Source organism: Mustela nivalis (assembly GCF_964662115.1).
Source record: "Mustela nivalis genome assembly, chromosome: 1".
In the NCBI taxonomy this organism is placed as follows: Eukaryota; Metazoa; Chordata; class Mammalia; order Carnivora; family Mustelidae; genus Mustela; species Mustela nivalis.
In genome coordinates, this window is record NC_139020.1 from 112,827,430 (window position 1) to 112,843,124 (window position 15,695).

At 49.6% G+C, this 15,695-nt stretch overlaps 1 long non-coding RNA gene across 3 annotated transcripts; it reads right to left on the bottom strand.

Moving 5' to 3' along the window:
* Window positions 1-5,071: 5,071 nt before the first annotated feature.
* LOC309863426 lies at window positions 5,072-15,462 on the bottom strand. 3 transcript variants are annotated; one of them, XR_014311031.1, is made up of 5 exons: window positions 15,271-15,462; window positions 13,303-13,367; window positions 9,159-9,246; window positions 5,588-5,834; window positions 5,072-5,301 (listed from the first exon to the last, which is right to left on the bottom strand). It is a non-coding gene; the product is annotated as an uncharacterized lncRNA (long non-coding RNA). The 3 variants fall into 3 exon arrangements; XR_014311032.1 differs by having other exon boundaries at window positions 5,072-5,834; window positions 15,271-15,461; XR_014311033.1 differs by lacking the exons at window positions 5,072-5,301; window positions 5,588-5,834 and having other exon boundaries at window positions 9,114-9,246; window positions 15,271-15,460.
* Between the last annotated feature and the right edge of the window lie 233 nt (window positions 15,463-15,695).

The window sequence follows — 15,695 nt, forward strand, 5'->3', positions numbered from 1 at the left end:
CTCAATGCTGGGGTTCAGTTCATGTGTGCACTGCCCATAAGTGGTGGTGAGAAAATGGCTTAGGGAATACAGACATAGGGTCACCTCCCAGGCTAGGGGTGCAGTTTTCCTCCCTGCAATTTACTACATAAGTTGTTACCAAAGCAAATATCAAAGCCCTGCAATTTGCTAATTACAGGCGGGATCCTGGGCTTGTGGGCCCAATTAACCACTTGTTCCTCATTTTCTGTGTGTGCCCCGCCAGCTGCACCCACAATTACCCACTTGTCTTTTAACTACCTTGAGAGCTGGCTGACTCACCTCCAATTCACTCCCACTATCACCTCCAGATGGCCTTTGGTATCTTTTTGCTTTCCAGGTGCCCCCTACCCCCCCACCGACTTACTTATTACATCTCTCTGCATCAAAGGCCAATGTCTCGTCTCCCCTCACTGGGGCTCTTACGAGAGTTCCCAGGCTCGCTCCTTGCCTAGGCTCAGAGACTACAAGGCAGGGAACAGCTCCCGTTGGTCTGGGCACCTTGCCTAGCTCACCCAAGGAAGCTCAGGAAGCTTTGGCCACATTTGGCCTCTGCCCCCAGACACGGAAGAAGAAAAGACAATTACAGCTTCTCTGGAACCGGCCCCCTGCCAGAGCTCCTGCCCACACTCTCCATCCAGGCATCCTTGGCTCCCTGCCTCAGTCTGGCCAGTCCTGGGTAAGGAGGTCCTGGCAGTTACCATAGCAGCTCTCCGGGGAGACACGAGTCAGAGAAGGAGAATGACTTTCTTGTGACCTTCTGCTTCCTCAGACAGACTACCTGGCAAGCAAAAGTTTCCAGTAAACTTGTTGATGATTTACTATGTCAATGGTTCCTATCCCATTTTTCTTTCTTTCTTTCTTTCTCTCTCTCGCTCTCTCTCTCTCTTTTTTTTTTTTTTTTAATGTCACAGACACTTTTGAAAATCTGATGGAAGTTCTGGACCCTCTCCAGCATGAAATGCTCATATTCACTCTTCTATTCCTTCAATCATTCATTCATTTAGTCATTTAACAACTATGGGGCACCGCCGCACTGGGCACCATTTGCAGGGATCAAGGAAACACCAGGGAGCAAAAATAGACAGGAAGTCCTACTCTCATGGAGCTCACATTCTAGCAGGAAAAGATGGGCAAGAAGTAATAAATGTAATAAGTGAATATACAATTTGCTAGAAAACGAGCACTATGGGAAAAGAGCGACTCCAGCGGGGTAAGAGAGAGATCAGCACGGAAGAGGCCGCATTTTGAAATAGGGTGTGTGCCAGGCTGTCCTCTCTGAGAAGTGAAATGTGAGCAAAGAACTGCAGCTCGTGAGAGGTCGGCCCAGTGACCACGTGGAGGAAGAGCATAGCGGCCCGTGAAGACACAGGGCAAGGCCGGGCTGGGGCATCTGAGCAAAAGCAAGCTCATCCAGCGTGGCTAGACCAGAGAGAGGAAGAGGGAGGCAGCCTCAGTGGGGAGGCGGCCAGGGGGCTGGGGCGGAGGGGTGGGGGCACAGATAACACATAGGGCCTTGTGGGGGCCAGGAGGACTTCAACTTTTACTCAGCAGTCAATCAGGAGCCATTAGTATGATGTGAGGTAGGGGGAACATGATCCAAATAAGATTCTAAAATGTCTCTGGCTGTCGTAGGGAAGCAAAAGGTCCAAGTGCAAGGCAATGACAGCTCGGGCCGGTGCTCGTGCTGGTGGAGACTAGGGGGGAAGGTTGAGTCAAGAGGATTTCCTGAGTAGCTATGCTGTGTGCGAGGAAAATTTTACACTTTGTGGATTACAACCCAGAGGTTTACCAGTCACCTAAACCCATCCGTAGATGCAGGTAAAAGGCCCCTAATGAAAAGATAAAGGGAAGCGGTGACCCCAGAGAGGGAGGGAAAGCGGTGACCCCAAGTCAGAGGGAGGGCCTCAGCTCAGCTGTATCTAGAAGTTTCATTTCTTTTAAAGAATAGAGGAGTAAAACGTTAACATCTGGCAATCTGAGTGGGTGAAACTGTGTGCATCTATTACAGGATTTTCTGTATGTTTGAAATAATGCATAATTTTGACAAGCACTGCTCATCTCAGGGTTTTCCAGAAAGCCTCCTGCTGGCTTTGTCAGTGGTGCCAGGGGAAATCAGCACAATTAATTCTGCTAGTAATTCTGGCTGTGACATCGGGGTGGGCCTCCTTCTCTTCCCTAACTTATTTTCCCTGATTCCTTCCACGAGCCCAGAGCCAGGGACTAACAGACACGCCACACCACATGGAAGAGAGTCCAGAAGAGGAAGAGGACAAGGATTCCTGGACAGACTGCGGGAGGCCTCCTGGCAGAGGCCGTCTTTCGGGAGAATTCAGGAGAACAGGCAGGTTGGGACTTGCAGAGAGGAGGGAGCCTTTCCAGCTGGGGGCTGCTTGCAGAACCGAGGCACATGGCGAGGCAAGTGTAGGACCCCAGCGCTGACCCTGCTGTGACCCATTTTTAAGGCGAGCAAGCAGATTCCTTCTTCCGGGTACTGAATTAGAGAGAAAAGCTCAAATGGAAGGTGCTTTCAGAGCCCTGAGGTCACCCCAGCAGGGCCAACAGGTTCCATGGTGGAAAACCATGGATCCAGGCATGCGGTGGGCTGAAACACACACGTAAGGTGGCTTCAGGCACCCCGGTTTGTGAGACGCCGGAGCAGGACAGTCTGCTTGCTGACGTGGGAGAGGGGGCCTCCTTGGAGGCAGGAGACCAGGCAGTCCTCCAGTCAGCACTGCGTCAGTCACCTCACGCCACGGCCCTCAGACGGTGCATTCCTCACCCTCTGCAGACCTGTCACTGAGCCTGGGGGAAGGTCCCCTGCTGCCCACATTTTGCAGAAACTTGCCATGTCACAAGTCCTGATTAGGTGCCAAGAGAACAATTTCCCAGGCCACGGCTTTAACAAGACCAGGCTTCCTAATGACTGGTTTTCTCCTAATTAAATAAAAAGAGGGGAGAGAAACCCGTGATTACTCCACCTTCTAACACCACCTTCCATTTACGCGCGTCTCTCTTCAGAGGAGCTCAAAGTGCTTTGTGTATTATTGTATATTTTTCCCTCGTAATGTCCTTGAGATTCCTAGGGGTGGTTATTATCATACCATTTTACAGCTGGGAAAAAGGATGTGGCTGATGTCGAAGCCCGGTGTCCAAGCACCCTCGCTGGCTATGGTCACTATTTTGAAGCTCTTACAAGAAACTTGTTCAGAGTTGAAAATCCAGTCATCCCCCCAACCGATAAACTAGGCTAAAGGAACACATAAGAATAGCCACCTACTGCAAACTTTACAATAGTCATTAACACTATTTAATTCTCACAAGCATCCTATAAAACAGATAGGATTGCACCAGTCTTGCCCAGGAAGACAATGAGATTCAGAGAGGCAAACTGAGCTGCGCAGAGTGGCATAATAATCAGAATTCTGGCAAAACAAAAAAAACTTACCATAGAACATACCATACATAGAACTTACCATGTGCCAGACATTTTACATTGATTAATTCACTCATTCCAATTCTCCTGACAACAATCCAAAGTGTTCGCTAGCATCATCACTGTTTTCGCTGATGACAAGACTGAAGCAGAGGGAAGTTAAGTAACTCGCCTGATGGCGCACAGCAAGTTGGGGCAGAGCCATATAGGAACCCACAAAAAGCAAGGCATGTGCCTCCCACCCCAGCTGCTTTCTCCATCTGAAGGAATGCTGTATTGGGTGGGTTAGCCTGGGAACACCCAGATACAGTCCAGGTGACCCAAGTATAGTCCTAGGACTGCACTGGGCCCTTATCAATGTCTTCTCTTTTTCCATTTTTTAAAATTTTTATTTTTTATAAACATATAATATTTTTTTATCCCCAGGGGTACAGGTCTGTGAATTGCCAGGTTTACACACTTCACAGCACTCACCAAAGCACATACCCTCCCCAATGTCCATAACCCCACCCCCTTCTCCCAGCCCCCCTCCCCCCAGCAGCCCTCAGTTTGTTTTGTGAGATTAAGAGTCACTTATGGTTTGTCTCCCTCCCAATCCCATCTTGTTTCATTTATTCTTATCAGTATCTTTTGAAGGTGGGTGTGGGTGCACTTTGGGCCCATTGCTCAGAGTTAGGCCCTTGGCTGTATGGGTAAGGTACTGGGAGAGGGGGTGGCAGAGGAAAGGTTCTTTCTGCCTGACTGAAGGCAAATGTGCCAGGTACTTTTGCTGGTACAATGGCACCAGTGGGGTTGTTCGAACAGAGGTCGTGAAATCCACAAGTAAGAATTAGCCTAGAGAGACATCTAAATCAGTGGGAAGTAGCCTGCTGTGGTCTGTGTAGGGGGGATGCAGTCCATTTAGCTCTCCCACACCCGGAGAAATGAGCCACCCAACAGGCCTACCACCTTGGGTTTGTCCCTGCCTTCTCTCCAAGAGCATCCTCTAGGGACTTTTTCCACGCCCCAGGATGTCCTGGGTGGGGCACCACTTCTGACTCCTTGATAGTTTAGCTGACCTTGGCTGTCAATAAATCAGCCTGCCGGACTTCAGAGCAGGAGGCCTCCAAGAGCCTGGCATATTTCCCCTGGCAGTGAGGGTGTGACCCGGCCCCTCCCCGGGCTCTCAGGGAAGGCCCTGGTGGGGCCGCCAAGTGGCATGTCCTCTCAAACCATTCCGAGTGAGGGCTGGCTACACCACCCTATTTGTCCCCAGCTCCTTCTGACCAAATTCGAACATTCAGGAAGGTCCTGACTTGCCCTGACTTCCAAACTTTCCAGATCTAGTTTCTCCACCTTATTGACATCCGTTGTGCTCGGAGGGAAATTCTAGACTCCAGCGTCTTTCCTCTGTTGAGCACAGTGGTGATTACCAGCACAGGCCCTGGGGTAATAATTTAAACTCCGCCCTACCAGCCACTAGCTGTGTGACCCTGAGCAAGTTGCTGAATCTCTCTGTGCCTCTTCTATAGGCTGAACCTCTCTGCTTCTCTTCCTCTATCTATAAAGCAGCGATGGTGAGAATCCCTTTTTCACAGGATTCATATGGGCATTGCAAGGACTAAATGAGTCACTGTATTAAAATGCTTAACACAGAGTGGGCAGTCAATGTTAGCTACCATTACGCGGCCTTGAAACTTCTTCCCAGAAAAGAATCCACCATTTTTCCGTCTCCACCAGCTTGGTACCCCCGGACTTCACACTGGTAGAGGCAGCTCAGTATTATGAAAACTTGTCACAGCCTTGGGGAGCCCGAGCTTGTCTTGCAGGGGTTGAAATATTCTCAGCCTCTGCGGACCACCTAATTCCTGCAGAAAAGGGGACAAGAAGAAAAAAGAAAAGAAACGCCCAGTCCTCCCGCCCTCGCCCCCCTACAAGGCTGAGGACACACCAGGCTCCCCCACCCCCACCCCCGCCTCTCGCTGCAGATGCATTGGTTGTTTCCGGCCCGGCCCCGGCCCCGCCACCCAGGGGAGGTTTCCCTGCAGATGTTCAGACGCTTCTGAAACGTAAAACCAGGGCAAGCAGAGCTCGTGAGTTCCCAGAGCGGCTCAGGCACGCGGCATCTCTCCCCACCGGCAGCGCCTTAAATACCAGAGGACTTGCCAAAGATGGAGCTGTTTGGTTGGGAGCTCGGGTTTCTCCCGCCGCGAGGCTGAGCGGTGGCGCAGCTGCTCCGAGGTCACGCCCGAGACACGTCCGCACACGCCCGGGCAGGGAGGGGGTACCGAGGCCCCGGGGACGCGGGGGCGCGCCGCCTGCTCCAGGGGACCTGCCGCGTCTTCGTCCCCAGCTCCGCGTCCCAATCCAGCAGCCGGGGATCTGGCTTCCCTCTCCCCACCTAGAAAGTTTTTTTTTCTTGTTTTTTTTCTTTTTTTTCTTTTTTTTTTTTTTTTTTGCAAAACAAAAGGGTTGCGAAAGCTAAACACAAAAGACCCTAAGTGAAGAGAAATGCTGCATTTCAGCGCCCATCGTGAGCTTTCTTTGTTTTTCAGTTGTTTTGGAATTCAGTCTGTATTGGATCTGAAGTGATTTTTCAACAGAGGGCTGAAAGAGAAGAACCTGAATTTGCCCTAGGAAACCTAAAGCCCTGTAACCTTGAAATGTTAGTCTTCCTTTTGTATTACTTGAAATACTTGCGTGCGAATGCTTAGAGCCCTTTGCTATGATAAAAATAGAGGCCCCTAACAGTGTGACCACCTGTGTTTCCCTTGGATTGCATATTTTCCATGGTAAACAAGAAAACACAGATTGGAAATCCATTCATTCCTTCACAGGCAGGCCTCGGTTGAGATCTATTTGTGTTTTCAATCAATGGAAGCCAAACCTTTGCAAGATTAAGATATTTCACGCAAAGAAACTTCAGGACATCTCTTAATATCCTCTAAAGCTATTTCTACAAGAAAGGCCAAGATTTTTTTTAATGTATTTAATAATTATCATTACCATGTAATTTACTGAACACATATTATAGCACAAAGTCCATGCTTACCTACCTCTGTGGTTCGCAGCACTGGCTGCAGGTTAGAACCTTCTGGAGGAGCTTTTTAAAATACAGATGCTCAGGCCACACCCCCAGAGATCCTGACTTAATTGTCCTGAACCCTGGCCACTGGCATCAGTGTTTTTCCGAGGCTCCCCAGGTGACCGTGCAACCAGGATGGACTATTGATCTAACCTAGTGAACTTACTTCAATTTCATCCATCCCAGTTGTGCTTTTATAAATGTACTTGCTGTAACTGGAATTCCTTTTTTATAAAATCCAGTAACACTAGTGCTACCAGAGGCGAGCTCAAAACAGATGTGAACTTTTTACTTTATTTGTGTAATTTGCCTAAATAAGTGAAGGCATTCCACCAACACGTCAGAACGCTCGAAGAGAGTGTGCTTGCACACGTGTGTGTGTGTGTGTGTGTGGTTGCTGTTATTGTCGAGATAATAGATTTTTCTTTCTTCAGGGGTAGAGATAGAAGGGTGTTTTAATAACCAGAAGGTTCTAGGTCAATCAGATCCAATAAGTTATTGGCCAGGTGAAAGAAATTGCATGAAATATTTATTTAACCCGAGAGTAATACCTGTTCTTTGCCAACAGCCTATTTTAGGCCTGGCCTAAGAGAGGGCTTGAGCTGAAGGTTGTAGAAGTAGGCAAGTCTGCGTGCAGGGACAGCCTGGAGCCTATCGAATCCCGAAAGGCCCTATATTATGGCTATATTATGTACTCTGAGTCTCTCCATATGCCATCAGTTACAGGGAGGCACACTTCCCCAAAGTGCTCCATCTAAATGTGACCCAATGACAGAAGTGTACCCAGGGAAAGTCCAAACATTCTTTTAAGTCAAAAAAGATTTACTCTTGGGGTGCCTGGGTGGGTCAGTCAGTTAAGCGTCTGCCTTTGGCTTGGGTCATGATCTCAGGGTCCTATGCCTAGGGCTCTCTGCTCAGCAAGGAGCCTGCTTCCCCCTCTCTCTCTGCCTGCCTCTCTGCCTACTTATGATCTCTCTCTGCCTGTGTCAAATAAACAAATAAAAGCTTTAAAAAAAAAAGAAAAGATTTACTCTTTCTTTATGGAATATCTACTGATTTCATAATATACAGAAGAAATCTAGGGTGCCTGGGTGGCTCAGTGGGTTAAGCCTCTGGCTTCGGCTCAGGTCATGGTCTCAGGGTCCTGGGATCGAGCCCTGCATCAGGCTCTCTGCTCAGCAGGGAGCCTGCTTCCCCCTCTCTCTGTCTGCCTCTGTGTCTATTTGTGATCTCTGTCTAATGAAAAAATAAAATCTTTTAAATAAAATAAAATAAAAAAGAAATCTATAGAGGTTGTTTCATTAAAAAATAATAATAATAATCGGTTACACTTTGTTCATTAAGCTTAACCTTTTCTCTCGTTGTTTTGCATGAACCTACAAGACCCACCAGGCCATCACCACATCACACACACACACACACACACACACACACACACACGGAAATGGAAATGTAGTCTTTTCATTTAGTCTCTGGTGACCCAGTTCAGGCAGATGAAATACTATCAGATGGTGCTTGTTGATACTGTGGCCAGAACAGTGATTTCTCCAAACATCTCTGGTGGGACTGACATTCAGCCAGGAACATCAGGTGGTTCTGTGGACCTTGGGACTTTACCTATCATTTGTAAACAAACTCAACCATTTGATATAGACACAAGATTCCACTTAATGTAAAAATGCATGACATCGCCTTACGTGTCAGACTGCTGCGTTTCCCCCTTGGCAATAGAGAGATTAACATTTCTGTACGGGGAATGGTTTTGATCTTGCCTTCCAGCTACAGTATTTACATTCCAGTAAAGTTCATCTGGATCCGTTGGTAGTCACATGAATGAACGTGCAGCCCAAGATCATGTTCTGAAATAAAGTTATCATCCAAGGAATGGGGTGGGGGGGTGCTTATCCTAATGATCTAAAGATGAAAATCCCAGAAAGATGCAGATAAGTTTCCTAATGTAAATTTCTACCATAAACTCTGGGTCCAAAAAAAAAAAAAATGTTTCAGGACTAGAACGAGGCAGAAACAAACTGATTAAAGCTTGCTTAGATGAGGAAACTGAGAAAACATCTTGTCAACCCAGATACATTGTCCTGCATAGATGAAAGATGGGTCTGTGCTTTTAAAAATTAAAATTAAAAAATCAATCTAGGTAAGAAAAAGGGACTCTGAAGTGTCAGGCAAGTTGTCACTTCTTGTGTGAACAACAGGGATCAGATCAGAATTACTGACCTTGAAAAAGGAGCTAATGGCACAGTCTCCAAAGGAGAAAATGATTTTTTTTAATCTTTTTTACTTGTAACGGTATGTAATCTAAGTTTAGGGACAGAGGCCCTTTAATAGAAAAATGTGTTTCAGTTCTATATAATCCAAGAAACATTTCTTGAGCTCCTTCTTTGTACCAGGCACTGGGCTAAGAATCAAGATTCCAAGGTAGGTAAGACTCGGATCAGCTCCTCAAGACGTTCGCCATCAGGTGACATTGCTTACAGTGGAAATTCATGTAAAGTGTTAGTATGATGCTGGGTTCACAGCTGATAGATCTAGCTAGGCACCTCTCAAGGCTTGGGGGAATGACTTGAACATGCCACCAGCTTTGGTCATCAGTTTAATCCAACAGAAATTCCTTCTGAGCCAGACCTGGGTGGGAGCTCGTGACAGCCACCATGGAGATGGAGAGATGTGTAAGTCGGGACCCCCGTCTTCCAGAGGCTCTCAACCGAGTTTCCTGATAAAAAGGAAAACTAGATGAGTAACGTTAATGATAACTCATTCTCTGCCTGCTAATTGGTTCTCTCCAAGAGAAACTAGACAGAGAGACTTTTGAAATGCTGTGGAAGAAAAATGTTATAAAAGCACAATAGGTTAAAACACGGGAATGACAAATTAGCCTTGTTAACCACTTAGTTAATGGCCTTCTTCAGCACATTGGGCTAAGAAGTCAGGAGCTTCTCTGTCACAGACATTTAACCCTCTGCAGAGAAAGAAGTTTTAGCAGCCATCAATGTGCAATTTAATGGGAAAGCAAAGTACTGGTACAATTAAATTCATCAAACCTTCTCTAGACAAGAGTTGAAGCAAGAGGTATCATTCAAGAAAATGTTACATCATGGCGGCTGTGCATGTGGCTCCTTCAGCCATTCCCTCCCCCTCCCCAACCATCTGGGCCTGGAAGGCTTCCTTGTATCTCACTTCTACAGGCCCCTGGGCTGTCTCCCTGGATCTGACATCCCAGCCAGTAGAGTCTGGAGCTGTTCTCTAGTGGGGTCGTGATCTTCCCAATTAGTCTGTGAAACCCTGACATTAGAGATCACATCTCCTCTCCCCTCCCCCACCTCCCCACTCCTGTCTTGGGCCTTGTGTATGATATGGCAGAACATGGCCTGACAGGAGAAGGGGAAGCCTTCTATTTGAACCAGAAGACCTGGAGACCATGTCCAGTACAACCACTGACTAGTCATTGACCCTAGAAAAGTAACTTTCTCAGTCTAGACTTTAGTATCCCCATCTATAAAGTGAAGAGGATGGGCTATACATTTGTTGAGGCCAACCCCTTCATACTCTACAATCATGTGTTTTTCTACTTCTCTCCACATACACACACACACACACACACACACACACACCACTTCCCACCTCACTTTTCATTTCTTCTTCTTCTTTTTTTTTTTTTTTTTAAGATTTTATTTATTCATTTGATGGACTGCCTGGGTGGCTCAGTCAGTAAAATGTCTGCCTTCAGCTCAGGTCGTGATCCCGGGGTCCTGGGATCAAGGCCTGTGTCGGGCTCCCTACTCAGGAAGCCTGCTTCTCCCTCTCTTCCCCTCTCAAGCTGTCTCACTATCCCTACCTCTCTCTCTCTCAAATGAATAATCTTTTTCTGAAAGATTTTATTTATTCATTTGAGAGAGAGCACGCATGCACACAAGCTTCATGGGGGGGAGGGGGGTGGTAAAGGGCGGAGGGAGAGGGAGAAGCAAACTCCCCACTGAGTAGGGAGCTGCCCACAGGGCTCCAGCCCAAGACCCTGAGCTCATGACATGACCCAAAGGCAGATGCTTAACAACTGAGCCACCCAGGCGCCCCCACTTTTCATTTCTTAAATAAGGCAAACATGCAACCTCGAATATACAAACCTCAAATTACTGCCATTAGGCCTCCCCAGATGACTGCTCTGTAGACTGGCATTTTATCCTAACAGCATCAACATGACATTGACCCCAACTCCCACCGAATCCAAAACATATGTGGCCCAATTCTTCACAGAACAGCTTCATGTACAACCCCCGTGTAGAACGGTGCGATTCTATACTAACCTGCCACGGCTGGGCCCGTTTCACGGAAGCAGGCTCTCCAGCCAGCCCTATCAGCACCTAGTAAATTGTCTCCACTCTCCAGAAGCCAGCCACCCCCTCCCTTAGGTACCACATGCACAGCTGCAGATGCGAGTGGGAGACAGGAAGGGAGCGGCTGAAGTTCAAGAAGAGCAAGGGAGAAGAGCCCAGAAAAGAGGAGGGCGAGGGGGAGGAGGGACTGCATTCCTGACACCGGTGAAAATCCGACAGCATTAATCTGCCCTCAGCTTCCAGCGCCTCACCACTCCTAGGAGGAGTTAGAGCCCCGGGTGAGTCTCCAGAGCCTCTGCCACAGCCCTGCCCTCTCCCCTTTTAGGTGGCCCTAAAAGGAATGTCCTTGCAATCTCTCTCCAGCTGTTTGATCTTTTTAAGCATCTCTCATTTGTGTGTGGCACATGCTCCAACCAAAAAATAGATCTTGGGCGTTCGCGATGGAAAAGGATATTAAATGGCAAAAGCCAGACTCGTGCCAAGGGTGTGGGCAGGCCCTGGATATCCCTGATGACCAGATGTCCTGGATTTGCTAGGATGGTCTTAATTTAAAACATTCTAGTCTCATGTCCCCAGAAGTGCCTTCACACTTGTCCAACCATGTGTCCCTATTTGGGGTTTGGAAAATATAGTTACCACGTGGAGGCTTGATATCCAAGTGTCAAACAGACCCAGTGTTGGCGTCGTGGGGGTGGACAGCGGACAGATATTAGAGCCAGATGGATCTTGGGGTCAAACAGCTCTGCCACTTGCTCTCTGTGCAACTCTAGGCAGCTGGTATTCTTCCTAAGCCTCAGTTTCTGCGTCTAGAAAATGATGGGTTTCCCTAGAAGTCAGAGCCACGGATTTTGACTTATCAGGAAAACCCGTCTCACAAACACTTAATGTCTTCCAGATGTTTCTGTCTGTCTTGTCATATTGTTTGGATTTTGGTCGGCTCCAGTGTGCTACTATTTAAAGCATGGACTGAAACATACAGTTCAGAGTGCCATCTCGAGCAGCTATGATAACGGCCACTGAAATAGCCCGACACATATACAACGCCCTTCTTTCTTCCCACCCTTCATTCCAGATCCTGCTCACTCCTCAAGATCAATTCAGATCCACTCCCCACAGCTGCCTGCCCCGGCCACGTGAGGGACTGCTACATCACTGCTACAGGCTCAGCAGCTTTTTGCCTCTGCTCTCTCCTCCCTCTGATCACCAGTCTCCAGACCAGCATGTGGACCCCGCCCTTGGACCCCTGTCCCCACCCGGTGCCCTGATGCCAAGGTGGACAATGGAAGGCGGGTCCTCTACTGGAGCCAGCCAGGCACATATCTGAGCCTGGGGTTCCACTGACCTACTGGTGACCTTAGTCTGGTCCTTGACCTTTCTCAGCCGCAGTGTCTTCATGTGAAAACGAGGGTGAGGTTTCCTAGAATGTTTCCCCATGAGAAGCTTTTAAAGCCTCTTGTAACCGTTGTCTTTTCACACGTGTTTACTACTCCATACGCATACCTTCTCCAGCTCCTATTTCCAGGCATTCTGTGCACAAACTCAGCCTTCAAAACTCTCCATCATCCGGCCACACCCCCACGCTTCTCAAACTTACATTCCAGCTGGCACATGTCTGTGGTACCTGCCACGTTGGGCTCCTCACTGCTCACTCACCCCTGTCTTTGCACCTGTGCCCAAGCTCTTCCCTTCCCCAGGCATTCCTTCTGCTCGCCTATCCACTGCTATGAACTGAAGTGTGTCCCCCCAAAGTTCATATGTTGGCACCCTGACTCCCCCAACGTGAGGCGTGTTTAGAGATAGGCCCTTTCAGGAAGTAATTACGGTTACAAGAGGTTATAACGGTACCACTCTAATCTGATGGCATTAGTGTCCTTACAAGAAAAGACATTTGAGAGTCATCTCCCTCTCCCTCTTTTTGCTCTCTGCCATCCCGGCCATACGAGGACACAGCGAGAAGGTAGCGGCTATAAGCCAAGAGGAGAGCTCCCACCAAAAAAACCAATGAACTATGACCTAGATCTGGGACTTCCTGGCCTCCAGAAGGAAGTGTGAGAAAATCAGCCTCTGTTGTTTAAGCCACCGGTGTGTGGCATTTTTTGATGGCAGCCCCAGCTGACTAATAACACACACTGTCCCTGCTCTCTCCTCGCTCCCAGCCTTGTGTCACTTGTCACCTGCCCCTCATGTGCTATAGCACTAAATTAATGAAACTCTATCCTGAGTACTCTGTCATTTCCCCCTCTCAGTGCCCATTCTGTTCCTCCAATAAGGAATGTGAGGTCTGTGCCGCCCAAAGCCCAGCACAAAGCACTGCACACAGCAGAGGCTCAAGACATGCTTAGCTGGCAAAAGGTCACTCACTGATGGAGGAGGAGCAGCGATCCTGAGGGGACAGAAGTCTTTTAGGCCATGGCATGCCTCCAGTGGCTCACACTTACCTCCCCCAGACGCGTTCTTCTCTATGTCCCATCTTGGCTTTGTCACCATGGCCCCAGGGAGGGCACTGGGAAGGGGCAAGCACACAGAGGATGGTTCACACTAATAACCAGGAATTTCCCCTAACCAGCATTCTAGCTGCCAAAGAGACAGGTGTATCATAGCAAACAGCCACTGAAAATACTTGTCATTTATGGACAAATTTTATATGCAAGCTGAGAAGCACCCAATTTCGTATATTCACCTGCTGTGTTGCCAACCACTCACTCCACAAGTCCCTCCAGACCCAATGCCAGTTGAGGTTATCTCGATTTTATAAGTGAGAAAACTGAGACTTTAAGGAGGGTAAATATCTTGCCCAAGGTCGCACACCTGGTGAGTAACGTTGGAGCCAGTGACAGACGCATTTGAAAAGCACTGATTTGCTAGTGCGTTCAGCTGACAGACAGAGCAGATATCATAAGCTGAACCCCCAAACTATTGTTTGGGCGCTACAGAGAGGAGGACAACATAGTCTATCCTTAAGAAATCTAGAAGGGAGAAGACGATCATGAGCTCTAAGCACTAGGAAGACCTTAGAAAGACCAGAGATCAAGTGTTTCTGGCATTCCGGGGAGGGGGTGCCCCCCGGCCTCAGAATGAAACACTGAAGGACAAGCAAAAGTGAAGTTCCCATCCAGCGTGGAGATGCAGTGGAGGGGCTCGCTAACCAGGATCACAGGCCTGTAGAACAGAGCACCCCGAGGCACACCAGCCGGGGTGGCAGGAGTAGGACCTCTGGCTGCAGGAGGCTGAGTTGAGGCTAAGCTGCTGGAGTCCCAGGATGCCCGGTTTACCCCCACCCCCCTCCACGTGTGCCTCCCTCTCAGCTCCTTCTAGTAGGGCTGGGAACTCAATGAGGGGCCTCAGGCCTCAGGCTGAGGAAAGTGATGCCTAGAAGGGGGTTGTCACAGTGTAGCAGAAAGAGCACTAGACTGGGCCTTTTTTTTTTTTTTTTTTTTAAGATTTAATATTTTGAAAGAGAGAGATAGCAAGAGACAGCATGAGTGGAAGGAGAGGGAGAAGTACATTCCCCGTGGAGCAAGAAGCCTGATGTAGGACTGGATCCCAGGACTCCCGGATCATGACCTGAGCCCAAGGCATTTAACCAACTGAGCCACCCACGAGCCCCTACACTGGGCTTTTAGAAGTCACTCTGGAGCTACCCAGCAGGCTGACCTTGGATAGGTTCCCCCAGCATGGTTGGGCTTAAAAGGCTTCAGTCTAGGGGATTTCTGAGGCCCACCTGATTCCCACTTAAACCAGGCACTTGGCTGGAGCTGTGGGTCTCTGAGAAAATGAAGGACCCCCAGATCCCCTGCCTGGCCCTGGAAGAAGCTGTTTTTGATGTGGGGGAAGTAGGCACAGTGGGGTTTCCTGCTCAGAGCTCTCAGGTCATTGGGCCCAACATCGGGGCGCCTGGTGGAGGACCAGAAAGATGCGCCCCTCAGACACCCGCGGTGGGGAGCACCTCCGCACCTCCCCTCCAGCCACAGGCCCCGCACCTCCCTTCCAGCCACAGGCCCCGCCCGCTCCCCAGGCCCTTCTCTGAGTAGGGTCTGCGCCTAGAGGGCTTCTCCATCCCCCGCGGGTAGACGGGTGGAGCCGACGGAGACTAGATCGTCCTCGGCTCCCCTCCAGGGAAAGGCCCTTCCAGGGCCCCGAGGCGATCGGGGGAAATGCGCCCAGCCTGGGCGGCGGGCGGCTCCTGTTTCCCCGCTGGCCGGGCGGGCGCGGGGCAGCTGCTGGGAGGTGAGCAGAGCAGCGTTTTCCCACAGTCTGGGGCGGTGACACATGGCGCTCACACATTCCACAGCCGCCGCCGCGCCAGGCCTGGCCGCGAGTCAAGGCAGCGCGGAGCTGCCGCCCGCAGGTTCTGACTCCCGCCCCGCCGCTCCGCCTTCTCCAGGCCGGCCGGCGTCTGGACCTACCCGCGCGGGCCCTGCGCAAGTCGGGCGGCCGTGGCAAATCTTGATGCTGAAGGTCCGCGGGACAGCGACCCGAAGAAAAGAAGGCTAAAGGGAGCTCCTCCCAGCATGCACAGAGCCGACTCCCACTTTCTCAGGCCATCCTCTGGAAAAGACAAGACTGGCACCCTGGTGTCAGCCCCAGCGGGTCTGGGCGGGGTTTGTACCGGACTCAGGGAGGGGAGGCTAGCTGCAGGCCGCAGTGTTCTTGTCTCCAGATTGGGTGGGAACTGGCATGTGGAGTGGGGGACACTCTCCATCATGTCTGTCGTTTAGCCCTGAGTCTGTATGGTGGGGGCAGCCAATCCCGCCGGAGAATCCCCTCCCACAATTCCCTGTTTGGGAAAGGACAGTGGAAGTGTTGATGAGCCCACTCCAGGGGACCATTT